The 9,008-nt window shown below is 45.3% G+C and overlaps 1 long non-coding RNA gene across 2 annotated transcripts; it reads right to left on the bottom strand.

Annotated features, from left to right (window-relative positions):
- Positions 1 to 1,707: 1,707 nt before the first annotated feature.
- LOC147975082 (uncharacterized) lies at positions 1,708 to 5,216 on the bottom strand. Of its 2 annotated transcripts, XR_015600495.1 has the most exons (3): positions 4,746 to 5,173; positions 3,339 to 3,413; positions 1,708 to 2,041 (listed from the first exon to the last, which is right to left on the bottom strand). It is a non-coding gene; the product is annotated as an uncharacterized LOC147975082 (long non-coding RNA). The 2 variants fall into 2 exon arrangements; XR_015600494.1 differs by lacking the exon at positions 3,339 to 3,413 and having other exon boundaries at positions 4,746 to 5,216.
- Positions 5,217 to 9,008: the final 3,792 nt, after the last annotated feature.

The following is a 9,008-nucleotide window of genomic DNA, read 5'->3' as shown; positions in this document are numbered from 1 at the left end:
ATACCCTTTTCTTTCATAGATTTCTTTGCCTCTTGCATATCTTCAGGACTGAGAAATAGAATACCCCTTTTCTTCGGAGTTGGCTTAGGAGTTGGTTCAGGAAGTGTCCAAGCATTTTCATTACTCAACATATTATTCGATAGCAATTCAGCTTGATCAACATTTCTTTCCTTGAAAACACAACCAACACAACTATCCACGTGGTCTTTAGAAGCATCAGTTAGTCCATTATAAAAGATATCAATTATTTCATTTTTCTTGAGAGGATGATCAGGCAAAGCATTAAGTAATTGGAGAAGCCTCCCCCAAGCTTGTGGGACACTCTCTTCTTCAATTTGCACATAATTGTATATTTCCCTTAAATCAGCTTGTTTCTTATGAGCGGAGAAATATTTAGCAGAGAAGTAATAAATCATATCCTGGGGACTACACACACAACCAGGATCAAGAGAATTAAACCATGTTTTAGCATCACCCTTTAATGAGAACGGAAAAAACTTAAGGATAAAGTAATAGCTAGTTTTCTCATCATTACTGAATAGGGTGGCTATATCATTTAATTTAGTAAGATGTGCCACAACAGTTTTGGATTCATAGCCATAAAAAGGATCAGATTCAACCAAAGTAAATAACTTGGGATCGATAGAGAAATCATAATCCTTATCAGAAATACATATAGGTGAAGTAGCAAAAGCAGGGTCATATTTCATTCTAGCATTCAAAGATTTTTCTTTCAGCTTAGCTAACAGTTTCGTAAGATCATATCTATCATTGCAAGCTAAAAAATCTCTAGCAGTTTCTTCATCCATAACATAACCCTCAGGCACAACAGGCAATTCATATCTAGGGGGAGAATCTTCATCATTATTTTCATCAATATTATCAGTTTCAATAATTTCATTCTCTCTAACCCTAGCAAGTTGTTAATCAAGAAATTCACCTAGTGGCACAATATTAGCAAGCATAGAAGTAGTTTCATCATAAGTATCATGCAAAGCAGAAGTGGCATCATCAATAACATGCGTCATATCAGAATGAATAGCAGGAGTAGGTGTAGCAAGTTTACTCAAAACAGAAGGTGAATCAAGTGCGGAGCTAGATGGTAGTTCCTTACCTCCCCTCGTAGTTGAGGGATAAATCTTGGTTCTTTTATCTTTCAAGTTCTTCATAGTGATCAGCGGATATAAATCCCAAGTGACTCAAAGAATAGAGCTATGCTCCCCGGAAACGGCGCCAGAAAATAGTCTTGATAACCCACAAGTATAGGGGATCGCAACAGTTTTCAAGGGTAGAGTATTCAACCCAAATTTATTGATTCGACACAAGGGGAGCCAAAGAATATTCTCAAGTATTAACAGTTGAGTTGTCAATTCAACCGCACCTGAAAGACTTAATATCTGCAGTAAAGTATTTATTAGCAAAGTAATATGATAGTAGCGGTAACGATAGCAAAAGTAACAGTAGCAGTTTTGTAGTAATTGTAACAGTGGCAACGGAAAAGTAACTAAGCAAAGATCAATATATGGAAAGCGCATAGGCATTGGAGCGGTGATAGATAATTATTTCGGATGCGATTCCTCATACAAAAGTTATAACATAGGGCGATACAACACTAGCTCCAGTTCATAAATATAATGTAGGTGTGACGCCCCCTATTCAATCATACACGCAAACGTGTACGATCAAGATCAGGGACTCACGGGAAGATATCACAACACAACTCTACAAATAAAAGAAGTCATACAAGCATCATATTACAAGCCAGGGGCCTCGAAGGCTCGAATACAAGAGCTCGATCATAGACGAGTCAGCGGAAGCAACAATATCTGAGTACAGACATAAGTTAAACAAGTTTGCCTTAAGAAGGCTAGCACAAACTGGGATACAGATCGAAAGAGGCGCAGGCCTCCTGCCTGGGATCCTCCTAACTACTCCTGGTCGTCGTCAGCGGGCTGCACGTAGTAGTAGGCAACTCCCGAGTAGTAGTAGTAGTAGTAGTAGTCGTCATCGACAGTGGCGTCTGGCTCCTGGGCTCCAACGTCTGGTCGCAGCAATCGGGTATAGAAAGGAGGAAAAGAGGGAGCACAGCAACCGTGAGTACTCATCCAAAGTACTCGCAAGCAAGGAGCTACACTACATATGTATGCATTGGTATCAAATGGATTAAGGGTATCATATGTGGACTGAACTACAGAAAGCCGGAATAAGAGGGGGATAGCTAGTCCTGTCGAAGACTACACTTCTGGCCACCTCCATCTTGCAGAATGTAGAAGAGAGTAGATGGTAAGTTCACCAAGTAGCATCGCATAGCATAAACCTACCCAGCGATCCTCTCCTCGTTGCCCTGTTAGAGAGCGATCACCGGGTTATATCTGGCACTTGAAAGGGTGTGTTTTATTAAGTATCTAGTTCTAGTTGTCATAAGGTCAAGGTACAACTCCAAGTCGTCCTGTTACCGAAGATCACGGCTATTCGAATAGATTAACTTCCCTGCAGGGGTGCACCACATTTCCCAACACACTCGATCCCCTTTGTTCGAACACACTTTTCTGGGTCATGCCCGGCCTCGGAAGATCAACACGTCGCAGCCCTACCTAGGCACAACAGAGAGGTCAGCACGCCGGTCTAAATCCTATGGCGCAGGGGTCTGGGCCCGTCGCCCATTGCACACATGCACGTTGCGAGGGCGGCCGGAAGCAGACCTAGCCTAGCAGGCGTTCCAGTCCAATCCGGAGCGTGCCGCTCAGTCGCTGACGTCACGAAGGCTTCGGCTGATACCACGACGTCGAGTGCCCATAACTGTCCCTGCGTAGATGGTTAGTGCGTATAGGCCAGTGGCCAGACTCAGATCAAATACCAAGATCTCGTTAAGCGTGTTAAGTGTCCGCGAACACCGACCAGGGCCAGGCCCACCTCTCCCCTAGGTGGTCTCAACCTGCCCTGTCGCTCGCCACAAACTAACAGTCGGGGGCCATCGGGAACCCAGGCCCACCACTACTTGGGTGAAACCACCTGCCCCTTTAGCCCCCATCTCCGAACAGTACCACAGGTAATGTAACATTGTAAAGTATATAGTATATGCCCGTGATCACCTCCCGAAGTGATCACGGCCCAGTAGTATAGCATGGCAGACGGACAAGAGTGTAGGGCCACTGATGGAACACTATCATCCTATACTAAGCAGTAGGATAGCAGGTAAAGGTAACAACAGTGGTAGCAAGGACAGGCTATGCAGCAGTATAGGATTAACTGAAAGCAGTAACATGCTACACTACTCTAATGCAAGCAATATAGAGAATAATAGGCGATATTTGGTGATCAAGGGGGGGGGGGCTTGCCTGGTTGCTCTGGCAAGAAGGACGGGTCATCAACTTCGTAGTCGAACTAGGCATCAACAGCGTTTGTCTCGTAGTCTACCGGAGAGAAGAGGGGGAAGAAACAGTAAATACAATGCAAACATAAGCATGACGATGCACGTCATGACAATGAGCGGTGCTAGGTGTGCCCTAACGTGGTAGGAGGTGATATCGGCAAAGGGGCAAAACATCCGGGAAAGAATCTCCGGTGTTTCGCGTTTTTGAACAGATGAATCGGAGAGGAAAGTTGCATGTTCGCTATGCTATGGATGTGTGGCGAACGAACGGACTGCGTATCCGGGTTCGTCTCGTTGTTCTGAGCAACTTTCATGTACAAAATATTTTCATCCGAGTTACGGTTTATTTTCTATGATTTATCAAAGTTTTAATGATTATCTAGAATTTTTGAAATTGTTTAATTTGAATAATAACCAGAATAAAGTTTTGTCACCTAGTGCTGAAATAGCCAGAGTGTATAACAGTGGGCCAGGGGGTCCGGTCAGCATGCACACTCAGCAGTTTACCAGTCAACATTGACTAGTCAAAAGGGTCAGCGGGGCCTACATGTCATTGACACAATGACTTGTCCTTTATTTTAAAGGGGTATTTAAGTGAGGGGGCCACTTTCATAGGGGAGTTAGACTAATTATCCTAAACAATTAATTAACTAAACTAATTAATTATTTAACTAGTATTTCTTTTATTTATTTTTTAAGGGTCGGGCCCACCTGGAAGTGGCCTCAACCGGCCACGGAGGGGAGCTGCGCCCGCGCGAGCACAGGACGAGGCCTGGCCATGGCCGAGCGCGGCCTAACATGAGGAGGGGGAGCGGTGAGCGCGTAGCTATGGGGGCGGCTAGGGGAGCCGGGGTGGGGGCGAGCCGCGGCAGTGGTCGGCGGAGCCGGCGCGGCCACGACGCGCCAGGGCAGAGGGAAGCCGGGCGGGCGGCCAGGGGAGGCGCCGCAGCAGAGGCCCGAGGCGAGCAGCGGGGGAAGCCCGAGAGCGGGGCAACGGCGCGGAAGACACGGCCTTGCCGTCGTGGGGCAGGCGCGGGGCGGCTCGCCGGGGGAGGCGCAGGCCCAGGACAGGGCGCGTGCGCGCAGGCGGAGCGGTCGCCGGCGGCTGTAGCAACGCGAGCAGCAGGCAAGGGAGGAGGCAGGTGCACGGCGGCTGCAGCGGGTCAGTTGCAGAGCGCGACCGGATGGCGTGGGTCGCGTGTGCGGGGGCGCCCAGGAGCTTGTGGGCCTGCGCTGGGGGAGCCCGGAGACGGGCGTGGTCAGGGCCGCGGGCGAGCACGCGCCGAGCGAGCTTCGGCCATGGCGGCGCAGCACGGGGAAGACCTCAACGACGACAAATCGAAGCAGGGAGAGAGAGGATCCGGGAGAGGACCTCACAGCGGTGCTTGTAGGGACAGGCAGCGGGCTCGGGAGTCTCCGGTGGTGGCGAATTGAAGATGGCCGCCTGCGATGCAGAAGGTTGGAGACGGGGTTCGGTCGCGTCGTCTTGGTGCTCCTCCGGAGGCGTTCATCGGTGTAGTGGAAGAAGACCCTGAGGCGGACCTCGCAGGCACGGTGTGCTGGCAAATCAACGGCGGTGGCCGCGGTTATGGGCACCACACGGCGACCGCGGCGCTCGGCCTCGATCCAGATCGAGAGAGAGGCGAGCGAGGGAGGAAGGGGAGGGGGTCGAGTGGGGAAAGTGGCAGGGGACCGAGGCGCCAGGGAGTGGCCTTATCCCCCAGTCGGCGTGGCAGCACGGGGCGCCGCACCAGGTCCGGCGGGGACGAGCGGTGTGGTCGGTCGGTCGGTCGATTGAACAGGAGGGAGAGAAAGGGGTGACCGGGGAAGGGGGTTGTGGCCTGTGGGCCACTGCCGGCAGGGCCTGCCTAGTTGCTAAGGCCCGAGGGGTGGGGCTTTACTTCCTTTTGCTTTTGCTTTTCTTTTATTTCTTTTCTATTTTCTTTTAAGTACCCTATTATTACAGTTTTGTAAAAATAAACACTAGCACTTAAATTCATATTTATAAATATACTACTGCCACCTTAATTCTCAACCCAAAATAAAATAGTTTAATATTTTATAAATTTATAAAAGGCTTCTAATAATTGTTTTGCTGCTGTTTTATTTATCTTTAAGCATTTAAGCATTTTATAACAAAGTGGTTTCTTCACCATATTTACTTATGAATTATTTGGCACATATAGAACATTTTAGTTTTAAATGTTTAAAAACTTTTGTTGTTTGCCTTTAACTCAATTTTGAATTTGAATCGGTTTTGAACTAATCCGAGATTAACTACAGTGATAGAGGTGACGTGGCATCATTAGCAGGGAATTACTGTAGTCTAATTATCCGGGCGTCACAATTCTCCTCCACTACAAGAAATCTTGTCCCGAGATTTAGGAGGCGTAAGGGGGAAAGAAGATTCTAGTTACGAAATTCTAGCGAGTGTTCTCGGTCTTAGTTGCTCTCCTCGAAGTGGTCGATCCATAACGCTGAGGTTTTCATACTTCGGCCTGAGGTCATCATGATGAAGTGGGCATCCTTCCTTCAGGAACTCCTTCGTACTTACGAAAAGGATAAGGGGTAGCTTTGGAAGAATGGAACTCTACAAGGTGGCTATCTTGGTTTATAACTCAGGGAATGTGGTAAAAAGTAACTCTTGAATGGAAACTTAAGACAATATCGAGAGCAAGGTAAGTAGGTACCATGAGAAGTTTCAAGCGGGTAGGGAATCGTTCGATGCCTGAAACAAAGTGTGAAAGGGGTCTAGAGCAACGAGAATAAGTATTGTGTCTGATACTAGAATAGATCACTTGGCAGGTGGCCCGTGAATTACATATGAAGTCAAGCGCGAGGAATAACTTTGACAACAAGGTGTACAGGAGAGTCAGGTTTCGATCCTAGGACCTGTGGGTTATGGGCCCACCATGTGGGTTAAAAGTAGGAAGGCAGTGACGATTTGCACGATCATGCAAGCAAGGTATGTCAGAGGATAGCCTGTCAGCTATGTCGGCAACAACATCGATACCAAGGGCGAGGGACGAAGAGAATCATTTTCCCGCTCGTTGAAACGAGGCGAACCAATAGGAAAAGTTCTCGTCCATCGGTAGCTACCGGGATGTCATCAACAATAGTAACAGGGTCTTGCTGACAGAATAGTACACCGGGGTGTTTACATAAGCAGGAGAATATTACTGCTTAGATCATATAGATCACAAGCAACGTTAAACCAACCAAATGGAAAGGAAAATATGATTATCAGATTAAACAAAACAATGGAAAGGAAAATGTGTTTAAGCACATATTTCAAGGGTATATCCTTCCCAAGGACAAGCAGATCCTGATATCCGTGACAAGATATAATGTAGAAAACTCTTTAGGTACGGGAGAGAATTTTCATGACATTACCCATACAACAGTGTTTGGATAATTGAGTAGGAAACATTTAACATTGGTCTTCAAATGTTCCTGTTGAAAATCAGGGTACCATAGACATGCTTCAAGATAGCATTGACATGGTCAACAGGTGAAGATCAGACTTTGGAAACAAAAAGGATCCATCAGGAACAACTTTTAGAATAAGTCTTACAATTTCCTCACGGAAGAATTACTAACCTTGCCAAAAGGAAACTATAGCAATAGGTCCTCCGGCCAGGTGTGATAGGCATGACATCACCTTACCGGGTCATATAAAGACCAATGTTATAACTCTTGGAAATATGTTCCAACCATCATATCTGACCGAGATTTAGATTTGATTGGCAGGATACCTCAGACTCGGGATGCCTGAGAAGAAAAGGTGGAACACAATTGACGAGTTGACATTGTAAGATTTCCAGGAAATGAACTATGGAAGCGAGTTACGAAACAAGAGTTCATCATTAATCCAAGGAGAGATGAGGAGGTGGCTGATGGATTCAGCAACATTTCGTCAAGATTTTCAAAAAGGTGGATTTCACAATTATGTGAACAAGGAGATAACATTTGTCAGATCAAATGATATAATGAGGTATGCTCGAGGAAAACATACACAGTTAAACATTGGTTGAAACGTGCGCCCGAAATATGGGCTTAGGTAGCATGATCAATGTTAGAATGGTGATTCGATAACCAATGGTCTAAGAATGAATTATCGACCATTAACTTCAAAGTAATAGGGTTGCTTGAAGTTTTAAAGTCACATATCATAACTCAATTGTCGATTTTCCGGTTAGAAACAACACGCGGACCAAGGAATGAATGGAGATGGCAAGAAGTATTACTAGTATCAAGAGTTCTTAAAGAGGTGGCGAAATTCTCATGACTTTCTTGACATAAAAGATGGTAATACTTCCAAGGTAAAGAAGAACAACTGCTGGGTAGCAAGGATCTCAAGGTATAACACAAAACACGAACAAGTTTGTGTTGAACGGAAGGCAATAAAGTGGTTGATGATAACACGAATCATCGAGGGGCAAGGATGGTATTACCCATCAAGAATTCGATATATATCTTGGAAGAGCTTAGGATGTTGATGATGATCACGACACAGTTGTCGAGAGATTTCATGAAGATGTAATCGGTCGGAGATGACATCAAGTCAATAGGAATGATGAAGCGAAAGGTTATTGGAACCATAGGTACGACAAAAACTTGAAATCAAGCTTGTCATTCAAGGACAATTATTATGACGAGGAAGATCGATGTAAGATTAGCTTACCTCGAAATTTTTGCTCTGGGAAGAAGGACCAGGTAGCACAGTTAAAATCGGCATGACAAGGATATAGCCAAGCAGGCTAGGAATGACATGATCGAGTTCAAATTCGTAAGTCATGAAGCTTACCAAAATTTGTTTAATTGCGGTGTGGACTTCAGTCAGTTATCGGTGTCTTTGAGTGTTTAATAACTCAGAACCCGTGAAAAATTGGAATCAGTGAGTATGTAGCACTTGATGAAGAACTCATAAGAAGTATGCAGTTCCATGATAATCTCAAGATACCAGGGGGTAATACTCGACGACAAATCATAGTAGAGGTTGGACTAGGGTAATGCTCTGCAGAAGACAAGTGCTCAAACTTGCACGAGAAATGGAATCAAGGAGAAACATGGTCGGAACCATGTCCACAGATACAAGATGAACTTATAACAAGGGGATAATTATTTTAAGAGAAGATTCCATGATAAGGTATACATCGTTTCCATGGGCATGAACACAGGGCTCAAGGTCGACTCCCACTTGTTCAACACATAACCTTTCATTCACCTCTCGTATTTTGAAAATGACATTAGTTGTTGAAAGTTTTACCTGCTGCAATACCAGATAAGTATGACCCATGAAATCTTCCGGGTTCGCACAGATTAGGGAAGGCATTAGTTCAAACCATTGGGTATCTTAGAGACATATACCACAAGCTTCAAGAGTAAATATCACCAGCTCGAGAGCAGAGCAAGGTTGAGAAAGCAGAGGATACAATTTACCAAAGGCATTATGTATCCGAGGGAAGGCTCACAAGGTTATTGAATATGAAGGATGTTGTCAGATAAAATCCAACAAAGGATCTGGTGGTCCATAAGGGATCTGATGTGAGCATCGGTACTCAACCAGAAGAAGAAAGAATGCAAGGACATAAGATTATACAAACAACTGACTAATTCAAGGCTCAAATGCAAA

This window comes from Triticum urartu, chromosome 4A, assembly GCF_056163025.1.
Source record: "Triticum urartu cultivar PI428250 chromosome 4A, HENAU_Tu73, whole genome shotgun sequence".
Taxonomy (NCBI): Eukaryota; Viridiplantae; Streptophyta; class Magnoliopsida; order Poales; family Poaceae; genus Triticum; species Triticum urartu.
This window is presented reverse-complemented; position numbering and strand designations above follow the sequence as displayed.